At 51.5% G+C, this 23,912-nt stretch overlaps 1 protein-coding gene across 2 annotated transcripts in view; it reads left to right on the top strand.

Moving 5' to 3' along the window:
- LOC147693147 (SRSF protein kinase 3-like) overlaps positions 1–23,912 on the top strand; it is a 164,743-nt gene that overhangs the window by 24,688 nt on the left and 116,143 nt on the right. Inside the window, exon 1 of one of the 2 annotated variants that reach the window (XM_086936893.1) lies at positions 16,023–16,080. The exons of the other annotated variant lie outside the window; for it this stretch is intronic. The gene's annotated coding sequence lies outside the window, so the exon portion shown is untranslated. Of the gene's footprint in view, positions 1–16,022; positions 16,081–23,912 lie in introns of those variants that run through there. 2 annotated transcript variants of the gene reach the window in all.

Genomic DNA, 23,912 nt, shown 5'->3' with positions numbered 1-23,912 from the left:
TGTTGGCGGGTAGGGGGGCCCGCGGGACCATGTCTTTTCCCCCTAGGCACGCTAGAACCATGGCGGCTGGTTCCCATTCTTGGTGTTCTTGCTCATATTCCTCGTGTTCTTTGGAGATTTGTTCTTCCCCCAGGGCGGCGGCAGCCATCTGGCGGGGTCTCGGAGTCTGGCTCTGTGGACAATTCGGGTCATTTGCGTAGTGGCCGACTCGCTGGCATCGGTGACACGTGACATTGGCCCTGTACCCCGGGCGCGCCGGGGTGTTGCCCCGGTTGGCCGGGGGCGGTGTGCTGGCAGCGGGAGCGGCCGGGGCGGTGTCTTTTCCTCGTCCCTGGCCTCCTCCTCCTCCTCGGGGACGGTGCTGACCTTGGTTGTTCCGGTTCGGTTCATGTGTCCCATTTCGGCCCACTCGGGTGATTTCCCACCGGTCAGCCTCGGCGGCGAGCTGCCGTGGATCAGTCAATTTACTGTCGAGGAGGTGCTGCCTGAGTTCGACGAAGCAGTTGTTAGATAGATGCTCCCATACCATGAGATTGAAGAGTTGCTCGTAGGTCGTTACGTTGCTTCCCTTGATCCAACCCTCGAAGGCTCGGCTGAAATAGTTCACGTACTTCACCCAAGTTGTACCCGGGATCCGGGTGCAGTCTCGGAACCTCTGGCGGTACATTTCGGGTGTGAGCCCATAGCGGGTGAGGAGGGTAGCTTTCATGTGGTCATAGGAGGTCATCAGATGGTCTGGGAGCTGTAACAGGGCATCGCGGCCCTCATTGACGAACCTCCCCCATAGACCGGCTCCCCAGTCGCTTCGATCGATCCGGTGGGAGGTCATAGCGATCTCGTAGGCCTTGAACCATTGCTGTATGTCGTCATCTCGGAAATATTCTCGAACGACATCCTTGGGGATGTGTACTTTCTTTTCTGTTGCTCCTGGGGTGCGCGGTTGCTCGGGCACCCCTAATTCTTTGTTCTGCTTACGTAATTCTATCTCTGCTAGTTTGCGCTCGTGTTCATACGCCAGTCTCTTCTCTTTGAGCTCTCTTTGTCTCTGTTTCTCTTCCCGTTCTTCTCGGAGCCGTAGATGTTCTAGGTTCAGTTTTTGTTCGGCTAATTTGAGTTCGCCATCCATTTTGAGCCGGGCCATTTCTAGTTCATGTAGTCTTTTTCTTTCTCGTTCTTGGATCTCGTCTTGCGAGAGACCCGTTCTTCGCTCCTCGGAAGCCGTGGTGTTTTTCTCTGCTGCTGCGACATTTTGGTCCGGGGGCCTGACGGCCCCGGTTTCCGCCCAGGACTCAATGGCGTGCTTGAAATCGTCTTTAGTACTCAGACCGGTGGTAGCGATACCTAGTTCAATGCAGAATTGTTTCAACTCACGATGGCTGTACTCTTCCAATTTCTCCACCTGGAATTTCTCGGTGGATCCGCTCTCTTTGGTTGTCATTGTGGTTTCGTCGTGGGGTGAGCTACTCTCTGTACGATTACGCGTTGATTCGGATCCCGCCGCTGGCCACCAATGTTAGACGGACCGGGAGGGTCGGCCGAGAATACGGGGAGAGGTCTCCGGGGAGAGCCGTCTCCAGCGATCGTACAGACGAGTAACTTCCCCCCCCCACAGATGTACACCACACAAGGATAAGGTTTAACGTTCTTTATAAGCGATTCTTTAAGTACGGTGAAATAGTACAAGGAGGTCTGGACTCAGGGGTCCCCTCGATTCTAGTCTCTTGGTTGGGAAAAGGGGCAGCGGGACAGTCTTGTTACCACTCTGGTAGATACGGTGATAGATGGATAGCTCACAATCCTCGAGCTCGGCGTTCTAGATGATCGGGCCGCGGCGGAGCCAGCAGGTCCCGAGATGGTTGAAGGTAGCGACGGTCCGCGGCGGAGCCAGCAGGTCCCGATGAAGGTGGTAGTTCCAAACGGTCCGCGGCCACGCCAGCAGGTCCCGACGACGATGAAGGTTTCAGAGGGTTGCGGCAGCGCCAGCAGGCAGGACGATAGTTCGCAAGGCAGGGCTACGGCAGCGCCAGTAGTCCGTCAAGGATGAGTTCTTCACTGCGTCTCTCGACTCCAGGATACAACTGCCTTCCTGCTCTGGAACTGCCCCAGTTATAGGTCTGGCCCCCTTTGATGTCCGGACCCTCGCTCTTGGAGGTCGGGAGGTCCGGGATGAGGGAGTCCAGACACCCAGCAGGGGGGTGGAGCCAGCGCCCGGGGGCGCTGGGGGCGATCGGCACCTGGCGGGGGAGAGCCATCGACACCTCTTTCTCCCATTGACCTGCCAAGTAGTCCGCTCGCCTCCTGGGTGGATGGTGGTGCCGGGATGTCGGGGCCTGGCCAGGCCCAGGGTTAGGGTCGATCGGAGGCCACGCGGCCTCGTGGTGCTGTGTCCAAGATGGCGCCCCAGCCGGGCGAGGGGGCCGGTAGTGATTCGGACCCATGATGTGGAGATGTCCAGGGGCAGGGGTCCAATATGAGACGGGAAACGGGTGGTTGTGGCGTGTCACACCTGGAGAGCCGGGCTCGGGCCTGGTCGTGTGGGGAGGGCGCAAGCCTCTTCACGTGGCCTGTCCAACAAGAGTTCAGAGGGGCACCCTTCTCAAGAGTCCAGGGGGCACCCCTCACTAGAGTCCAGGGGGGCACCTTTCTCAAGAGTCCAGGGGGGCACCCTTCACAAGAGTCCAGGGGGGCACCCTTCTTAAGAGTCCAGGGGGGCACCCTTCTCAAGAGTCCAGGGGGCAGCCCTTCTCAAGAGTCCGGGGGCACCCTTCTCAAGAGTCCAGGGGGCACCCTTCTCAAGAGCCCAGGGGGGCACCCTTCACAAGAGTCCAGATGGGCACCCTTCTCAAGAGTCCAGGGTGGCACCCTTCTCAAGAGTCCAGGGGGCACCCTTCACAAGAGTCCAGGGTGGCACCCTTCTCAAGAGTCCAGGGGGCTCCCTTCTCAAGAGTCCGGGGGCACCCTTCTCAAGAGTCCAGGGGGGCACCCTTCTCAAGAGCCCAGGGGGGCACCCTTCACAAGAGTTCAGAGGGGCACCCTTCTCAAGAGTCCAGGGTGGCACCCTTCTCAAGAGTCCAGGGGGCACCCTTCACAAGAGTCCAGGGTGGCACCCTTCTCAAGAGTCCAGGGGGCTCCCTTCTCAAGAGTCCGGGGGCACCCTTCTCAAGAGTCCAGGGGGGCACCCTTCTCAAGAGCCCAGGGGGGCACCCTTCACAAGAGTTCAGAGGGGCACCCTTCTCAAGAGTCCAGGGGGGCACCCCTCACTAGAGTCCAGGGGGGCACCCTTCTCAAGAGTCCAGGGGGGCACCCTTCACAAGAGTCCAGGGGGGCACCCTTCTCAAGAGTCCAGGGGGGCACCCTTATCGAGAGTCCAGGGGGCAGCCCTTCCCAAGAGTCCAGGGGCACCCTTCTCAAGAGTCCAGGGGGCAGCCCTTCTCAAGAGTCCGGGGGCACTCTTCTCAAGAGTCCAGTGGGCACCCTTTTCAAGAGTCCAGGGGGCACCCTTCACAAGAGTCCAGATGGGCACTCTTCTCAAGAGTCCAGTGGGCACTCTTCTCAAGAGTCCAGGGGGCACCCTTCTCAAGAGTCCAGGTGGGCACCCTTTTCAAGAGTCCAGGGGGCACCCTTCACAAGAGTCCAGATGGGCACTCTTCCCAAGAGTCCAGATGGACACTCTTCTCAAGAGTCCAGTGGGCACTCTTCTCAAGAGTCCAGGGGGCACCCTTCTCAAGAGTCCAGGGGGCACCCTTCACAAGAGTCCAGATGGGCACTCTTCTCAAGAGTGCAGTGGGCACCCTTCCTCAAGAGTCCAGGAGCACCATTCACAAGAGTCCAGGGGGCAGCCCTTCTCAAGAGTCCAGGAGCACCCTTCACAAGAGTCCAGGGGGGCACTCTTTGCAAGAGTCCAGGGGGGCACCCGTCACACGAGTCCAGGGGGGCACCCGTCACAAGAGTCCAGGGGGGCACCCTTCTCAAGAGTCCAGGGGGGCACCCTTCACAAGAGTCCAGGGGGGCACCCTTAACAAGAGTCCAGGGGGCATCCTTCTCAAGAGACCAGGGGGGCACCCCTCACTAGAGTCCAGGGGGGCACCCTTCTCAAGAGTCCAGGGGGGCAGCCTTCACAAGAGTCCTGGGGGGCACCCTTCACAAGAGTCCAGGGGGGCACCCTTCACAAGAGTCCAGGGGGGCACCCCTCACTAGAGTCCAGGGGGGCACCCTTTTCAAGAGCCCAGGGGGGCACCCTTCACAAGAGTCCAGATGGGCACCCTTCTCAAGAGTCCAGGGTGGCACCCTTCTCAAGAGTCCAGGGGCACCCTTCTCAAGAGTCCAGGGGGGCTACCCTTCTCAAGAGTCCAGGGGGCACCCTTCTCAAGAGTCCAGGGTGGCACCCTTCTCAAGAGTCCAGGGGGGCTACCCTTCTCAAGAGTCCAGGGTGGCACCCTTCTCAAGAGTCCAGGGGGCACCCTTCTCAAGAGTCCGGGGCACCCCTCTCAAGAGTCCAGGGGGGCACCCTTCTCAAGAGCCCAGGGAGGCACCCTTCACAAGAGTTCAGAGGGGCACACTTCTCAAGAGTCCAGGGGGGCACCCCTCACTAGAGTCCAGGGGGGCACCCCTCACTATTGTCCAGGGGGGCATCTTTCTCAAGAGTCCAGGGGGGCACCCTTCACAAGAGTCCAGGGGGGCACCCTTCTCAAGAGTCCAGGGGGGCACCCTTCTCAAGAGTCCAGGGGGCAGCCCTTCTCAAGAGTCCGGGGGCACCCTTCTCAAGAGTCCAGGGGGGCACCCTTCTCAAGAGCCCAGGGGGGCACCCTTCACAAGAGTCCAGATGGGCACCCTTCTCAAGAGTCCAGGGTGGCACCCTTCTCAAGAGTCCAGGGGGCACCCTTCACAAGAGTCCAGGGTGGCACCCTTCTCAAGAGTCCAGGGGGCACCCTTCTCAAGAGTCCGGGGTTACCCTTCTCAAGAGTCCAGGGGGGCACCCTTCTCAAGAGCCCAGGGGGGCACCCTTCACAAGAGTTCAGAGGGGCACCCTTCTCAAGAGTCCAGGGGGGCACCCTTCTCAAGAGTCCAGGGGGCACCCTTCACAAGAGTCCAGGGGGGCACCCTTCTCAAGAGTCCAGGGGGGCACCCTTATCAAGAGTCCAGGGGGCAGCCCTTCCCAAGAGTCCAGGGGGCACCCTTCTCAAGAGTCCAGTGGGCAGCCCTTCTCAAGAGTCCGGGGGCACCCTTCTCAAGAGTCCAGGGGGGCACCCTTCTCAAGAGTCCAGGGGGGCACCCTTCACAAGAGTTCAGGGGGGCACCCTTCTCAAGAGTCCAGGGGGGCACCCCTCACTAGAGTCCAGGGGGGCACCTTTCTCAAGAGTCCAGGGGGGCACCCTTCACAAGAGTCCTGGGGGGCACCCTTCTCAAGAGTCCAGGGGGGCACCCTTCACAAGAGTCCAGGGGGGCACCCTTCTCAAGAGTCCAGGGGGCACCCTTCTCAAGAGTCCAGGAGGGCACCTTTTTCAAGAGTCCAGGGGGCACCCTTCACAAGAGTCCATATGGGCACTCTTCTCAAGAGTCCAGTGGGCACCCTTCTCAAGAGTCCAGGGGGCACCCTTCTCAAGAATCCAGGTGGGCACCCTTTTCAAGAGTCTAGGGGGCACCCTTCACAAGAGGCCAGATGGGCACTCTTCTCAAGAGTCCAGTGGGCACCCTTCTCAAGAGTCCAGGGGCACCATTCACAAGAGTCCAGATGGGCACTCTTCTCAAGAGTCCAGTGGGCACCCTTTTCAAGAGTCCAGGGGGCACCCTTCACAAGAGTCCAGATGGGCACTCTTCTCAAGAGTCCAGTGGGCACTCTTCTTAAGAGTCCAGGTGGGCACCCTTTTCAAGAGTCCAGGGGGCACCCTTCACAAGAGTCCAGATGGGCACTCTTCCCAAGAGTCCAGATGGACACTCTTCTCAAGAGTCCAGTGGGCACTCTTCTCAAGAGTCCAGGGGGCACCCTTCTCAAGAGTCCAGGGGGCACCCTTCACAAGAGTCCAGATGGGCACTCTTCTCAAGAGTCCAGTGGGCACCCTTCCTCAAGAGTCCAGGGGCACCATTCACAAGAGTCCAGGGGGCAGCCCTTCTCAAGAGTCCAGGAGCACCCTTCACAAGAGTCCAGGGGGGCACTCTTTGCAAGAGTCCAGGGGGGCACCCGTCACAAGAGTCCAGGGGGGGCACCCTTCACAAGAGTCCAGGGGGGCACCCTTCTCAAGAGTCCAGGGGGGCACCCTTCACAAGAGTCCAGGGGGGCACCCTTAACAAGAGTCCAGGGGGCACCCTTCTCAAGAGACCAGGGGGGCACCCCTCACTAGAGTCCAGGGGGGCACCCTTCTCAAGAGTCCAGGGGGGCACCCTTCACAAGAGTCCAGTGGGCACCCTTCACAAGATTCCAGGGGGGCACCCTTCACAAGAGTCCAGGGGGGCAGCCCTTCTTAAGAGTCCAGGGGGGCACCCTTCTTGAGAGTCCAGAGCACTCTTCACAAAAGTACAAGGGGGTGTGGAGGGTGACTGTGATTGGGGCGTGAGAGGGACTGTGAGAGTGTGTCTGAAACAAAGATTGTGACAGGTGTGTGGAGGGTGATGGTAATCTGGGGTGTGAGAGGGACTAGGGGTGTGACAAAAACATGGATTCTCATTGAAGTGCAGGGTGGTGGTGAAATGGGGTGTAACAGGGACTAGCGGGAATGGGGGTGCCAAGGCTGGTTAAATGGAAGGACCTGGGAGGGAGATGGTGTACGGAAGGTGAGAGGGTCTGGGGGTGTGGCTGTCGTAGCAAGGGTGAAAGGATCTGGAAGTGACGAGACTGGGAGTGTGACACGGACTAAGAGTGTGATAGGCATTGGGGTGGGGGGCAGATTTACAAGCCCCCTGCGCCACTAGTATGTCACTTTTTGTGACATCCTGGAGGCGCATTTCACTTCTCCATATTTATAGGTCTCACCTAAGCCATCGCGTTAGCGATGCTTTGGCGAGATATTAAGTAGGGGCTTTCAAAAGTGCTCCTAAAGTCTGCAGGCGGATCGGGAACAGTGCATGTGCGCCGGGCACACGCACCATTTGTCCACCTGCAGCCTTTGGGAGCACTTTTGCGGCCGCTTTGATGTTCTCAGTGAGCCGCACGGCCACTGAGAACATCAAAGCGGCCGCAAACGTGCTCACCATTTGCCACCCCCTCCCTTATCCCACATCCTGCTTGCTTCAGTCTCCTGCCTACTTCAAATCTTTCTGCCCGCTCCTTCCAGTCGCCACTACTCACTACTTCCGCTATTCATCTTGCTTCTTCTTGCTTCTGCTCATGCCTTTTTGTCATTCTTCTCTCACCCTTGCAATTTCTTCACCCTCCACTACCTTTGTCTCTCTTATCACATCAATACACCTCTACATGCACCTTTTTTCCTCTCTCTAGGTTTGTCTTGCCGACTCTCGTTTCCTTCTTCTTCCTCCTCCTTTTATTTTTGCTTTTTGCCCATCAGTTTTTTGTCATCCCTCTTCCCCCTCATTTTTCTCAGGCTCTTATCCATTCTCTTCTCTCATTTCTTGTCTTTTTTTTTGCTCACTAGGCTTTATCCAAATACGAGAGGTCAGCGCGGCAGAAGTGCAATCCCAGGCAAGTTGGAGATAGCTTTAAAGGGTATACAACCTTTACAACAAATCTTTTACCACGCACTACCATTACAACGCAGTCATTACAAGGCATTGCACTGGGGGGCGCTCTAGGATAGGGAATAAGTTTAATTTACTATCCAACACCTTCCCTAGTGTCCACCGGGACTGGAATTGGAATAGTAAATTAAACTATTCACTATCCCGCACCCCAAAGCGCTATGCGTTGTAATGGTATGCGTTTTAAATACCCCGTTGTAACTGTATGCGTGGTAAAAGTATGCGTTGTAACGTCATACATCCGCTTTAAAGTGGGTCATTTTAAACTAAATCTATCCCTCCCTCTCGGGAACCTGGCACCCCTCTCTCAGCTGTTGGGATTGAAAAATCCAATGCATCACCACGTTTTGGGATTCTTATCAGTCAGAGGCACGAACAAAACATATGCATACCATCCCCATGGTAACCAGGTTTCCGTTCAAACTGGGACAGTGGGTCTGTTCATTAAAAGAGTAAAGGGAAAAAAAAGATTGCAACCGTGAAGCTTTTTGGCTTGAGCTTCAGTAGCAGCTTCGTCGGTTTTAGTACACCATAATAAAATTATATGGACCAGAAATTGCAACTTTTCCTCGAGCAACTTGTATTCTACCTCGCGTCACTCCCCAACTCCTCCTCTTTCCCGGATTCCCCCCGATTAGCCCACCGCTGCACCATTTAATTCGCAGCCTGAGGTCGCAGCTGGATTCGCACAGTCGTACACAATTGGAACACCAGAAGGACGCAATCTCGCATCCTGCCAGGGCAGATGGCGTCGGAAGACCCAGTGCCACCAATTAAGCCCTCTTTCACCCCCCAAGTCCAAATTTCCGTTCTAGGAGCGATGCGCAAGGACCACAGGCTGGCGGTTCTGCTTCGCCACAGCCATCTGCCTTCTGGCTATGAAAAAAACGTTTATAATTTTCCGAGCTGGGGAAGCGAGGGGGAGAGGCTCCCAGGGACCGCAAGAGTCACAACCAATTTTATTCATTACTATGCACTTGAAAAAACATGACATTTTTATGACGAGTTGAGCCATCGTCTGACATTTTGTCCCTCTGGTGTGTCTGTGAGGGACCTGCTTTAATTAAAGCAGACGATCTTTCCTGACTGTGGTACTGTACAAAACTGCTCAGCTCAAATATCCTCAGCGTATAGGTGGAAGAGATGTTCTACTGGGTCCGCGCGCCTCAGTGGCAATTTTAACTAATGCGCAGACCAGCTAATAATAGCTAACAGCGTGGAACTTTCGTGTAAGACATACGCACAGATTGTCAGCGCAATTTTAATAATGAAAAGCTGGCACAAATGTGATATGTGTGTTGGGTAAACAGAGATGCCAATGCCTGGACAGGGTCCCAGCTTAGTAAGGTGGGGGGCACACAGTGGGAATTTCACTCCAGCCCGCCTCACTAGTTTTCACACAAACTGGCATAGTTCAGCAAAACAAGCTCTATGAAGCCATGTCTCTAAGGAGGAGGACTGAAACCGCCAATTCATGTAACTGACTGGCCCAAAACATGGAATGGGCATTAGAGGCACGCTCAACATCCTTTCATTAGCCAACACCAGTATGGCAGGAGAGAAAATGCAGATTTTTTTTAGGACTATTATTTAACACATTTACTCGTGTGCCAGGCACACATGACTCCTGCACTTTTGACAAATGCACATATTGGTTCCTACCTTCAGTAAGTAGCTAGGGGCCTGAAGTCAGCCACCATTCGAAGAGCCCGATGTAACAGAAACAAGTTAACAAAAATGGAGGTCGCATCCCAACATTCGTCCCGAGATTCTTCATTGTGAACTTAGGGGCTTATTTATGAGCCCTTGCCTCACTTTTGTGCCACCAGTGTGTCACTCTGTCTATCTATCGCCCTCACTCTATCGCCCTCACTCTATCTATCTATCTATCTATCTATCTATCTATCTATCTATCTATCTATCTATCTATCTATCTATCTATCTATCTATCTATCTATCTATCTATCTATCTATCTATCTATCTATCTATCTATCTATCTATCTCTCTATCTATCTATCTATCGCCCTCACTCTATCTATCTATCGCCCTCACTCTATCTCTCTATCGCCCTCACTCTATCGCCCTCACTCTATCTATCTATTGCCCTCACTCTATCTATCGCCCTCACTCTATCTATCGCCCTCACTCTATCTATCGCCCTCACTCTATCTCTCTATCTATCTATCTATCTATCTATCTATCTATCTATCTATCTATCTATCTATCTATCTATCTATCTATCTATCTATCGCCCTCACTCTATCTATTGCCCTCACTCTATCTATCGCCCTCACTCTATCTATCTATCTATCTATCTATCTATCTATCTATCTATCTATCTATCTATCTATCTATCTATCTATCTATCTATCTATCTATCTATCTATCTATCTATCTATCTATCTATCTATCTATCTATCTATCTATCGCCCTCACTCTATCTATCTATCTATCTATTGCCCTCACTCTATCTATCTATCTATCTATCTATCTATCTATCTATCTATCTATCTATCTATCTATCTATCTATCTATCTATCTATCTATCTATCTATCTATCTATCGCCCTCACTCTATTTATCTATATCCCTACCTCAATCTATCTATCACCCTCCCTCTATCTATCTATCGCCCTCACTCTATCTATCGCACTCACTCTATCTATCTATCGCATCACCACAGCATCACTCAGCACCACCACAGCATCACTCAGGGGCACCACAACATCACTATGGGCTACCACAGCATCACTGAACGCCACACCATCACTCGTCGCCACCACAACATCACTCATCTCCACCACAGCATCAATCTGTGCAACCATTCAACAACAACTGGTTCAAATATGTTCTCTCAATGTGTCAAGCTTTATTACAAATGTCACAAAAAGATGTTAATATTTCACTTCTGTTCTTGGATTTTCGTCACAATACAATACACTGAACATAATGTTCAAAAGTTATTTTCAAAAGTTTAAGCTATTGCCATTATAAATTACAATAACTATTATTTAAGTATTAATTATTACAAAAATTAAAAGCCATTGTTATTTGTAATATCAATTCATCTAAGTCACGTAAATACAACACATATTGCATAGCAAATGCTATAGGTGTCACATTTGCAAAAGTTAAAACTATTGACATTGTAAATGACAAAGATATTAATTTCGCTATTTTCAAAACCAACACATAAATAAAAAATGTGTCATTTCCAATACCAATAGCTCAAACTTTACTAATGCGAGACCTATTGCATTGCAAATGCTTGTTTACAAGGAGAGGAAAAGCCACCCTGCCTAATTTATTTATTTATTTATTTAATTATTGTCGGATTTTATTGCGCTTGGCTGCCCCAGCGACGGGACGTCCCAGCGCACCATAGACTGTAAACGTGAGCCTGGGGGGAGAGGATTAAGGAATTACACCGGGAAAAGCCAGGTCTTTATTGCTTTGCGGAAAGCAAGATGGTTTTGGATCGCTCTGATAGAAACAGGGAGCGAATTCCAAAGTGACGCAGCAAGACTGCAAAAAGAACGACCGCCAGCTCTGGCTTTCAAAACTCGAGGAATACTGACCAACGCTTGGTCAGCAGATCTGAGGGTGCGCCGCGGCACGTAAAACGCGAACAGATTGGCCAACCCTAAAGGTGCCTGTTGAGTCAGGATCCTGTGCGACACACAGATTGTCTTAAAGTGGATGCGCTTTTCCACAGACAGCCAGTGTAGATTAGGAAGGACATGAGAAACGGAGCACGATTTCAGAAGTGCCACCAAAATGTGTGACGCTGCATTCTGTATCCTCTGCAAGCGCCCAATACTGGACTTGTTAGCACCAAGATAGAGAGAGTTGCCATACTCCAGTCTAGATAAAGTTGTTGCCTGGACAATGGTTTGGCGCACTTTAGGAGGAAAAAACCCAGCAGCGGTTTCAAGCCTCTCAGAAGCCCAAAACACACCCCTGCAACCGCTTTCGATTGAATATCGAAAGTAAGGCAGCTGTCGAACCACACACCCAAGTTCTTCTCAGCCTCCTTGGGCAATGGGGCTGGTTTAAGACGATCCGGCCAGTAATGCTCAGACCACAACGCCCGGTCCTTCCTGAACAATAGAACCTCCGACTTACTAGCATTCAACTGCAAGCAGTTTACCGCCATCCAGTCCGCAAACTCTAGCAGGTCCTCTTTGAACTTGTCCAGATTAACGCTACATTTCTTGGAGAAGCCGATCACCAATTGGGTGTCGTCCGCATACGACACCAGTGACAGCGCCCTAACTTTGGCTACCGAGGCCAGGGGGCAAACATAGATGTTAAACAGTAAGGGGCTCAGTATTGAGCCCTTCGGCACCCCCTGTTGCAAAGCAAACTCCTGCGAATGAAAAGGTGGCACCGAGACCTTGCCTTATCCTCTCCTTGTAAATACGGCCCCTTCACATGAAGCACTTTGCGTGGAAGGGGAGTTCCACGGGTGTTGCTGTGGGTGTTCCCATTCATCACCCATGGAACGAGACACATTTCCGGATTTATGAGCAATCGTAAATCTGGAAATGCGTGTCAATGCTACGCCTCCCCAGGGGAGGTGTAGGGAGGCTCAACGAGGAGAAATGTTTTCTTTTCTCCTCGTTTTTTCCTCTTTCAATGCTTGCTGCATTCTGCAGCACACATTGAAAGAGGAAAATGCCTGTAGTGATTGTTTTTGTGCAGGAAGGTGCCCCTTCCTGCACAAAAACAATCTCCCCACGACGCTGGCATCCTTGCACCATGGTGCAAGGGTGCCTGCACCGGCGCATGGCTGCAGTTTGTGCGCCAGTGCAGGGGAGAGCACAGGAATGCGACATATTATTGTAAATATGTGGAATTCCTGTGCTTCGGAAGTGCTGCAGCTTGAAGCAGCCAAAGTGCTTGTGGTGCCACGTTGCGGCACTTCCTTGTAGATCTGCCCCTGGGAGTGTAACAGGGGTGGCGTTGGTGATAGCCTAGCGTTATGGAAGGTGACCTGCTTGGGAAGGGCAGCAGGAGTTACAATGGTGCCAGAGATGTGACGGTGAATGAAGTAGTGAATGAATGAATAAATGAACGAAACACCCAGGATTAGAGCCTGGAGGAGCTGAAAACCCAAGGAGGGACAGAAGTTGGAAAAGTAACAGGGGTTGACGGTGAAAGGGATCTTATGAAGTGACAGACTGGGGGGGTTTAGTATGCATGCTCTCCCGGGGAACCCCACTAGATCGCCACAGCTGCTGAATGTCACGTGATCTCTTAGAAGACTCACACGGGGCCCGCCCCCTGGAGAGTGGAGGCCGATGCATGCAAAGTCTTGACCCTACCAAGCTACTATCCACCACCACCCACCCCCACCCCTTGCCTCTGAATCCGCTAAAGATTGAGGCCAAGAGATTGATGACCAGAGAATGTCCAGAAACGGATCATGTATAAGGATATATCTTTGAAGAAATTACCAGTTAGGTAATCGCAAATTAGCTAATGCAAAACCATTCGCACCTAGGGCCTTTTGGCCTAAAGGAATGAATGGAGTCATATTACCTAATAATGATTCGCTATTTACAGAATCGCTTTTAGGTACTATGGAATCGCAAAATTCTTTGCGGATCCTACATACATAGCAGTTTGCGATTCCCAAATAGCGATTCGGTAAAAATCGCTATTTGGGAATCGCAAAATGCTCTTTTGATACATCTGCCCCTGAGTCACTTACAAAGCACAGGGATGCGTCATATCTACTATGTTATGACAGATCCCTGCGCTACCCCTGCGCTGGCGCACAATTGGCTGCCATGCCTTGCACGGGTGCCTGCGTTGCACGGAGACTGTTATTGCGCAGTAAGGGACACCTTCCTGCACAAAAAAATCACGAGGTGAATTCCCCTTTCTATGTGTGAATGCAGCACGCATATTTCTCCTCGTTGTGCCTCCTTCTGTCTGCACTGGGGAGGGGCAGCACTCTGACGCATTCCCAGGTTTCCGATTTCTCATAAATCTTGGACTGTGCCACGCTCCATGGGTGTTGCCTGGGAACACCCCCGGAAAGCCCCTTTCACTCAAAGTGCTGCGTGTAAAGGGGCCGTATTTACAAGGACAGGAAAAACCGTGCGGGTGGCTTTTTGCGTCCTTGTAAGTATGGGCCAGCAAAATGCGCCGCCGGTGCATCACAAAAAGTTACGTACCCGCAGCAGGGGCTTTTAAATAGGCCCAGAGTGTCCAGAGCTGCTGCCAGGTAAAGCCTTGTTCTAATACTATCACCACTTAACATGAGCAGCTGCTGTGACTGCGGGGATTCTTTCCACTTGGAACCATGCACTGAGTTCATGAGGGCACGGAGGGCAGCCCGGTGCCAAGCAACTTATAATACCACCCAGAGGCTCAATCTAAGGCTGAAGGGGGGGGGCCGGACCTCGACTTGGACGTGGCACATTCTTGGCACAGGGCTGAAGATGTCATACGGGGCCCAGCTGAGCGGGTGTCAAGCGCCAAAGGTAAGAGGAGAGGTGGCACAGGAAGCCAGCTGGCACAAGAGGGCAGAGGAGCAGAGAGAGGTGAAAGATGGGGTGGCACAGGAAGCCAGCTGGCACAAGAGGGGAGAGGAGCAGAGAGAGGTGAAAGATGGGGTGGCACAGGAAGCCAGCTGGCATACGGAGGTAGAGGAGCAGAGAGAGGTAAGAGAAGAGGTGGCACAGGAAGCCAGCTGGCATATGAAGGAAGAGGAGTAGAGAGGGGTGAGAGATGGTGTGGCACAGGAACCAGCTGGCAAAATGTGAAAGAGGAGCAGAGAGGGGTAAGAGGAGAGATGGCACAGGAACTAGCTGGCACAAGGAGAAAGAGGAGGAGAGAGAGGTCGTGGGTGAGGAGGGATCTGATCACAGATGCCACCTGGTGGGTGAAAGACGAGCCGCTGACAAATTCAGTCGGGATTAAAGGCTGCCCAAGGAAGTCCTTGCTCGACCTGTAAAGACAAGCATTTACAATGCAATGGTTTCGCCTTTCGAAAAGTTTGAGCTATTGGCATTGTAAACGACAAAATTTGTATTTATGTGTTGGTTTTGAAAACAGATAAATAAATGGCATTGTCATTTACAATGCCAATAGTTTAATCTCTAGATCGAAACTTGTAAACAGCTACTCCAACCGGAGTGTTCCGGCGCTAGAGGTTCACAAATGACAGCAGCCAAGGACGACTTAACTCTTAAAAAGGCATGTTTTTAGCTGTTTCTTAAAAAGGTAGTCGTATCAGTGGATATCAAAAGCACTTTTGTATGTCTATTGTCAAAAACGGCACGAAATACACTAGCTTGACTAATCATTTCACATGACAACTACACAATAGCACTAGCTGTACCACAAACCTTCCCTTGATCGCAATCACCAAATTCAGACCATTACTATCTCGACGACAGAAAAACACCGAATTCCCTCTCAAACAAACTCAGCCACATGTAGACTCTGTTTACTAGCTGCATGGAGCTTCTTACCAACAGGAGAGCCATTGGGGTTGTATGCACCAAACACGAACATACCGCACACAGACAGCGGGAGGGGGGCGGGAACGGGCACACGGACAGCGGGAGGGGGCGGGAATGGGCGCACAGACAGCGGGAGGGGGGTGGGAACGGGCACACGGACAGCGGGAGGGGAGGGGAGCACTCACCTGGACTTCTTCCGGGGGCAACAAAGACAACACCACGGAGACACAGACAGGGAGACAACATGAGGCGAGATAGACGTAGCACAGAAACAACGTAAACATGCCGACGAAAGCATTCCATTGGAAAAGACATGAAACGGGGGCAACAGAGATAACACCACGGAGACAACATGAGGCGAGATAGACGTAGCACAGAAACAACGTAAACATGCCGACGAAAGCATTCCATTGGAAAAGACATGAAACGGGGGCAACAGAGACAACACCATGGAGACACAGAGAGGGAGACAACATGAGGCGAGATAGACGTACAAAGGGAATAGATATTAGAAACAAAGTGCTGCTTACCAGATCGCAAATACACAGTACTTCCTGGCAACTTAAATCTCGCAGCCCACTCCAACAGAAGACACTTCGAAAAAGACAAAAACATGACCGAAAAGAAAACCCGCCCACAGCCACATGACGATCGCAAGGGGGCGGGATGAGTAAAAATCGCGGGAACGCCCACGAATCTGCTCCGGCAATGACGGACAGATCGCTCTTCCAATGGCTAGCCTCCATTTATGGAGCTAGCCAATGGAAGAGAAGGCGGGACCAAAGCCAGTACTGTTCTAACATTAGATTTCGCCTGCGCGAACGCTGCTGCGCAGCGGACGCCAGGCGAAACCTAAAAACGACGGCTGTCGGGAGTCACCGGACGTTCTTGTATCTTTCTCGCCTAGTCACAGGTAAGCCTTCTTACAGCAGCACCTGTGTCCAGGTGTGTCTCATCACAGGCAGTCAGGGGGGAAGGAACCCTCTCTCCACGGGTCCTTCCCTCCCTTTCACCCGTTGGCACTGGGCGAGGGGAACCGGAAACTGGGAAGGGCGGGAAAAACAACGAGTGTGGGAGCATGCGGTCAGCAACCATACTCTCTCTGCCAATTCCGGCATGATTCCTGGCTGTGGCTGGGTCTTTGGTGGTACAGACACGTGGGACGTGTTTGTGTGTTTGTGTAGCCTCTTTGGTTAACTGGTCCCTGAATGGAGATGTTTTAAAGGCTTCTTTACGTGACATTCAGGCTTTGCTTTTAGGAAAGGGCCATCCAGGTCTTGAGCTCCTGACGTGTGGCTCTCTCTTTCGAGCTGTCAATCAGTAAGTTTTATTTTGGACCTGCTGTGCTCTTACCATAATGTAGTTATGTTGTATAAACTGCTCTGGCGTTTCCCGCGTGGAGGTTTCTGGCTGCTCTCACGATTCAATCTCCATTAAATCCTGTGGCCCTTCACCTGCACTGGTATTATATTGTATTGTGATGTAACATTTCTATAGCGCTTACTGCCCCAATGGGCGGCGCTGAAGCACTTGCCTACATGAGTAGCACATTTCACTGTGTAGGGTGTTTGGTTGGTATGGTGTTGTTTGTTTTGATCCTATGTGGGAAGTGTTTCTAAGTCGTTAGTGATGACCACCGAGGTGCGATGCCCATGTCAGGGACACCGCGTGTAGCAGTGTGGTGGATGAAGATTCAGACACACGTGCAGTTCATGGTTTTCCAGAAGCTGGCAGATTCGAACCCGTCTTCAGGTCCCTTGATGGCGTTTCTTAGGGTCATGGTCTGAATACTTCACTAGGGGCCGATTCACAAAGGTAAACTTAGACTTAAGTCTAACTTTAGTACCTTTAGGCATTCACAAAGGTGAGTTACTACTAGAAACTTTACTACTAGTCATTTTACTAGTAGTAACTTTACTACTAGTAACTTTGCAACTAGTAATTTACTACTAGTAAGTTTACTAGTAATAAAGTTACTCGTAGTAACTTACCTTTGTGAATACCGAAACGTAGTAATCTTACATTTAAGTCTTACACGCTGCACGCATTACTATTTTTGGTGCTGCAGCTTTTGAACAGACCTTGATTAAGAGGCTCTTGGCTGTGGTTATTCAATGTCCTTGTTTATTGTCCTTTAGTACTTCTTTGTGTTTTTAATCAAATCAACAGTTTCTTTATATTGCAATGCATTCTGAGGCAGTTTATCTTTCACCGAAGGAAATCAATACACTCTCTGCTCTTTTGCCTATTTCTCTGCAAAGTAGAGCATGTTAGAGCACAGACATTTCTTCACTGATCTGACTTATACAGTTCTAAAACTAAACATAATGTACAAAATTGTATTTATCACTCATATTGACTTGTTCGCATACTAAATACTGTCTACGCAGTCCCTATGTCTTCTTAGGGTGGGTTCTGTCTAAATGGCCAACTATTTTGAAGCTCCCATCATTAAGATAACTCTCAGCTTTTGTTCATCGTATCATCAGAAATTAAAAGGTAGTCCTCCAACAACTATTTCTACACCTTTATAAGCCCTCCTACGTGTTAGATCATGATGCATTATCTTGGAATCAAATTAATAAATGTATTTATCTGCCGAAAGAAATTGAATCCAATGTGTCTCCTTTCTCAGAATGTCTTGGTCTTCTGGCCATGTAAATGTGTGGAATTAAATTTTAATAATAAATATTGTTCTTGCTGTTTCATCCTTTTTCCAGACTCTCCATCATGGGTTGCAGGTGACGCTCCAGTAAAGTATTCCCTATTAGCGGGGATCCCATTCTTGAGCTGCTGTAAAGCGTTATCTGCTTTAGGCAATCTTTTGCTTCTCTGATCCCTACAGTAAATATCTTAGACAGCGGTCTGTCTTCCATCTTAATGTCTTCTCTTCATTGCCATAACTTTTCAAAAGAAGCACATATGGGACAAATGTCCATAAAGACATCTTGATGTCCAGCTTGTTGATTAAAGATTCATCCTGATTCCCTTCCAAGTTATGCTCAGTTTCCTGTTCTCAGGAGAGGTGGAATATGATTCATGAATCTCAGTTGTACTTGTGACACTCTATGTTTTTATTCATTAAAGAGCGGTGCTACTGGAGAAGTCTTGGCATCCGTTCTCATGTTAAATCCATATTCACTGAATCACATTTTCGTTCGTCTAGTTGTCACTCCATCGTAAGCAAGTCCACACGGAGAGTGTGTCGTGCAGATAACATATCGCATAGGGTACAGGTCGCGCAGGGTCTGATTTATAATTAAGGTGCTTTTTCGCTATGTTTGATTTCACCAGAAATTTGAAGGCAACACAGCTCTCAGAGTGGTAGTGCCTTTTATTGCTTCTGCCAGTATTAGTTATTGTTATGAAGGTTTTATTCTTTCTGCTTACACTGGAAAATCTTTGAAGTCGTTATTAGTTTTATGAAAAGTTTTCCTGTTTAATCATTCACTATTTTTACCCATGTATCTTGTACATTTGTAGGGTAATGGTGAATAAGAGGTAATAAAGGTAATTCTCTCTTTTGTCTTGTCATTTGGTTGGTTGAAGTAAGGTTTCCAGAGACATTGTTTTGGCCTCAACCTTGGCCTGTTGAAATGTATTCATGTTGTATTGTCTTGCTTGAAACATTTAGAGTAAATAGTCCAGTTTCATTTCCAGTTCATTGAAGTCTGAAATTTCTCTTTTCAATCTTATTAAATGACAGCGCGGGACACTGCCGATGATGTTTCTGGATGAAAGATACTTAGGTGCAAAATAGATTCTTGTCTCATGAATGTTTATAGATATAGGGCCAAATTTCCAATCTCTATACTTTGGGCCCGATTCACAGAACTAACTTAAGACAAAATCCTAAACTTACTACCATTTCGGTATTCACAGAAGGCACTTATTCATTTTGGTATTCACAGAAGGCACTTACTCATTTTGATATTCACAGAAGTTAGGAGACCTAACTTTAGGACTTCTAAATGCCTTCTGTGAATACCAAAAGTCTTAAAGTTAGGTTTTTTCTCAGTTTAGGAGTCCTAAAGTTAGGAGTCCTAACTTTACTATTCCTAAACTGAGAAAAATCCTAACTTTAAGACTTTCAGTATTCACAGAAGGCATTTAGGAATCCTAAAGTTAGGACTCCTAACTTCTGTGAATACCGAAATGAGTAAGTGCCTTCTGTGAATACCGAAATGAGTAAGTGCCTTCTGTGAATACCAAAATGAGTAAGTGCCTTCTGTGAATACTGAAATGAGTAAGTGCCTTCTGTGAATACCAAAATGGTAGTAAGTTTAGGATTTTGTCTTAAGTTAGTTCTGTGAATCGGGCCCTGTATGTCTACATCCAATTAGTGTGCAATTGGTTGTACTAAATTGATTGTGAATGTTAATTTCAAATTAATTTAATTGAGTTCACTTTGGACATGTTTCTTATTCATTCAGGGAGCCATTCCAGACCCCAAAATATTCTTAAAATATTCCACTCATAGACCATTGTGTTACAAAAAGGGGCTATTAAGTTTACAGTTCATAATCAAAAAATACTTCCGATTTTGGCACAAAAATCCTACCACAGTATACACCACTGCCAGACCTCTTTCATTTGCATCACAAGCTGCAGAGAAGCTGTTGGACAGGCCACATGAAGGGCCGCTCTCCCCCGGCCCAACCAGGCCCGAGTCCGGGCCCGCAAGTACCACACACCACCATTACACGTCCTCTGTCCCCTCAGGGACCCCTGCCCTCGAGCATGTCAACCTCGCGGGTCCGATCCACTGCCGGCCCACGCGCCCAGCCTGGGGCGCCATCTTGGACACTCCACCACGAGGCCGCCTGGCCCCCGATCGACCTCAACCCTGGGCCTGGCCCGGCCTCAGACATCCCGGCACCACCATCCACCCAGGAGGTGAGCGGGCTACTTGGCAAGTCAATGGGAGAAAGAGGTGTCGATGGCTCTCCCCCGCCAAGTGCCGCTCGCCCATCGCCTCCCCGGGCGCCGGCTCCACCCCCCTGCTGGGTGTCTGGACTCCCCCATCCCGGACCTCCCGACCTCCAAGTGCGAGGGTCCGGACATCAAAGCACGCCAGCCCTATAACTGGGGCAGCTCCAGAGCAGGAAGGCAGTTGTATCTTGGAGTCGAGAGACGTAAAGAGGAACTCATCCTGGACGGACTACTGGCGCTGCCATAGCTCTGTCCTGTGCACCATCGTCCTGCCTGTTGGCGCTGCCACAGCCGTCGTAACCTTCATCCTTCATCGTCGTCGGGATCTGCTGGCGTGGCCGCGGACCGTTGTAACCGTCATCTTCCACCGGGACCTGCAGGCTCCGCCGCGGACCGTCGTCCTTCCTTCATCCATCTCGGGACCTGCTTGGCTCCTCCACGGCCCGATCATCTAGAACGCCGAGCTCGAGGATTGAGAGCTATTTTGTACTCATTGGTAACTAAGACTGTCCCGCTACCCCTTTCCTAAACCAGAGACTAGAACCGAGGGGACCCCTGAGTCCAGACCTCCTTGTATCCATCCTCGTAACCTAAGAATTGCATATAAAGTCTCGTTAACCTTCAACCTTGTGTGGTGTCCGTCTGTGGGGGGGAAGTTACTTATCTGTACAGTCGTTGGAGACGGCTCTCCCTGGAGACCTCTCCCCGTAACCTCGGCCGACCCTCCCGGTCCGTCTAACATTGGTGGCCAGCGGCGCGATCCGAATCACCGCATAAACGTACAGAGAGTAGCTCACCCCACGACGAAGTCACAATGACCACGAAAGAGAGCGGATCAACCGAGAAATTCCAAATGGAGAAATTGGAGGAGTACAACCATCGTGAACTTAAACAATTCTGCATCGAACTGGGTATCGCTACCACCGGACTGAGTACCAAGGACGATTTTAAGCATGCCCTAGAATCTTGGGCAGAAACCGGGGCTGCCGGAACCCCTGATCAAAGCACCGTAGAAAAAACGACCACGGCCCCGGAAGGGCAAAGAACGGGTCTCTCGCAAGGCGAGATCCAGGAAAGAGAAAGGACCCGACTACACGAACTAGAAATGGCCCGACTTAAAATGGACGTTGAACTTAAGTTGGCCGAACAAAAAATCAACTTAGAGCACCTGCGTCTCCGAGAAGAAAGAGAGGAGAAACAGAGACAAAGGGAGCTCGAGGAAAAAAAACTAGCGTACGAACACGAACGAAACTTAGCCGAGATCAACCTACGCAAGCAGAATAAAGAAGCAGGGGTACCCGAGCGACCCCCCACCTCAGGGGCCACAGACAAAAAGGTACACATCCCCAAGGATGTTGTCCGAGAATACTTCAGAGAGGACGACATCCAGCAATGGTTTAAAGCCTATGAAATCGCTATGACTGCACACCGGATCGATAGAAGCGACTGGGGAGCCGGTCTCTGGGGAAGATTCCTCAATGAGGGCCGCGACACCCTACTACAGCTCCCGGACCACCAGATGACCTCCTACGACCATATGAAAGCGGCCCTCCTCACCCGCTATGGTCTCACACCCGAGATGTACCGTCAGAGGTTCCGAGACTGCACCCGCATCCCGGGTACAACTTGGGTGGACTATGTAACATACTTTAGCCGAGCCTTCGAGGGCTGGATCCGAGGAAGCAACGTCACGACCTACGAGCAACTATTTAACCTGATGGTATGGGAGCATCTGTCGAACAATTGCTTCATTGAACTCCGCCAACACCTCCTCGACAGCAAGTTAACGGATCCCCGGCAGCTCGCAGCCGAAGCTGACTGGTGGGAGATCACCAGAGTGGGCCGGAATGGGTCCTACGAACAGAACCGGAACAACAATGGTCAGCACCGACCCAGAGGAGGAGGAGGGGGCCAAGGGCGAGGAAGAGACAACGCCCCGGTCGCCCCCGCTACCAACACCACCCCCCCGGCCAACCGGGGCAGCACCCCAGCGCGACCGGGATACAGAGCCAATGTCACGTGTCACCGATGTCAACGAGTCGGCCACTATGCGAACGACCCAAACTGCCCGCAGTACCAGAGCCCAAAACCCCGCCAAGTGGCCGCTGCAGCCCTAGGAGAAGAACAGATCTCCGAGGAACAGGAAGAGTACGAACAAGAGCATCAAGAGTGGGAGCCAGCCGCCATGACTCTAGCCTGCTTAGGGGGGAAAGACATGGTCCCGCGGGTCCCCCTACCCGCTAACACCCAGAAGTACAGCCAATGGGTGAGCATCAATGGACACCAGGCCGAAGCCCTTCGTGACACCGGGGCCAGTGTAACAGCCGTCCGCTGTCACCTGGTGGCCCCAGAACAGTATCTACCGAACATTCTCTGCCCTGTACGATCAGCCGATAACTCGGAGAGCCTGTGTCGGATGGCCTGCGTCCCCTTCGAATGGGGGGGGGTCTCCGGCATGTTGAAAGTGACGGTCCGAGACGATGCCCCCGTAGACTGCCTCCTGGGCAATGACCTGGAAAGCTCTCCGTGGGCCGCCGTGGAGCGAAAGGAACACCTGGGGATGTTGGGCGTCCCCGACTGGGCGTGCGTCACCACCCGTTCCATGGCCGCCCGTGCCAACCACCAGCCAGAAGAACCCGAATGGCCGGCGCCACCGCCTCCGGTTGCCCCGGCCGAAAACACCGACCGTAACATTCCCGCCGAACCAGCTCAACCCACCGACCTCGATAACCTCGACCAGTGGCCTCAAGAAGGGGGGCCCACGCAAGAACAATTTCGCAAAGAACAGAAGACCTGTCCCTCCCTCGAGGGACTCCGCCAGCAAGCGCTCGCCCAAAGCGCAGGGGATACCCCCGGAACTCATTGGGTCTACTGGGACAATGATCTGCTGTACAGCGAGCAAAGAATCGCCGAGCTGGGGAGCAACCGAGTACTAGTGGTACCCCTCCGTTTCAGAGACTTCCTGTTAAACCTGGCCCACGATGTCCCCCTGGCAGGACATCTGGGACAAGATAAAACCTACAGTCGCCTAGTGACCCACTTCTTCTGGCCCAAAATGAGAAACGATGTGCACCAGCATTGCCGATCTTGCCCCACGTGCCAAGCCAGTGGGAAGAGCGGCCGCAAACTAAAGGCTCCCCTGCAACCTTTTCCCGTGGTCACTACCCCGTTTGAGAGAGTCGGAATAGACATTGTGGGGCCCTTGGACCCCCGCACAAAACAAGGCCATCGATTCATCCTGGTGCACGCGCACCCCATCCCCCGGGCAGATGAACTAGTCGACCGAATGGGAGCTGCCCGCTACCTCAGCATCTTCGACTTGACAGCAGGCTATTGGCAGATCGGCCTCACACCCCGGGCGCAAGAACGTTCTGCCTTCTCCACCCCCGATGGCCATTACCATTTCACGGTCATGCCCTTCGGCATGAAGAATGCCCCAGCAACATTCCAACGGCTCGTCAATCAAGTCCTGGCGGGGCTCGAAGGATTCAGCGCCGCCTACCTAGACGACATCGCTGTATACAGCCACCATTGGACCGAGCACCTCCACCACCTCCGAGCAGTGCTGCAAGCCCTTCAGCGAGCTGGCCTCACGATCAAGGCCAGCAAGTGTCAAATTGGGCAAGGGTCTGTAACCTACCTCGGACACCAGGTGGGAAGCGGCCTAGTGGCCCCGCTACAGCTGAAAATTGCCGCCATCCAGGCCTGGCAGCCCCCCATCACCCAAACCGAGGTACGAGCCTTCCTGGGCCTCACGGGCTACTACCGAAGGTTCGTAAAAGACTATGGTACCATAGTGGGGCCCCTCACAGA

This window comes from Lissotriton vulgaris, chromosome 9 (genome assembly GCF_964263255.1).
Source record: "Lissotriton vulgaris chromosome 9, aLisVul1.2, whole genome shotgun sequence".
NCBI classification, from domain to species: Eukaryota; Metazoa; Chordata; class Amphibia; order Caudata; family Salamandridae; genus Lissotriton; species Lissotriton vulgaris.
The sequence above is the reverse complement of the archived record's forward strand: the minus strand, read 5'-3'. Positions and strand labels throughout refer to the sequence as shown.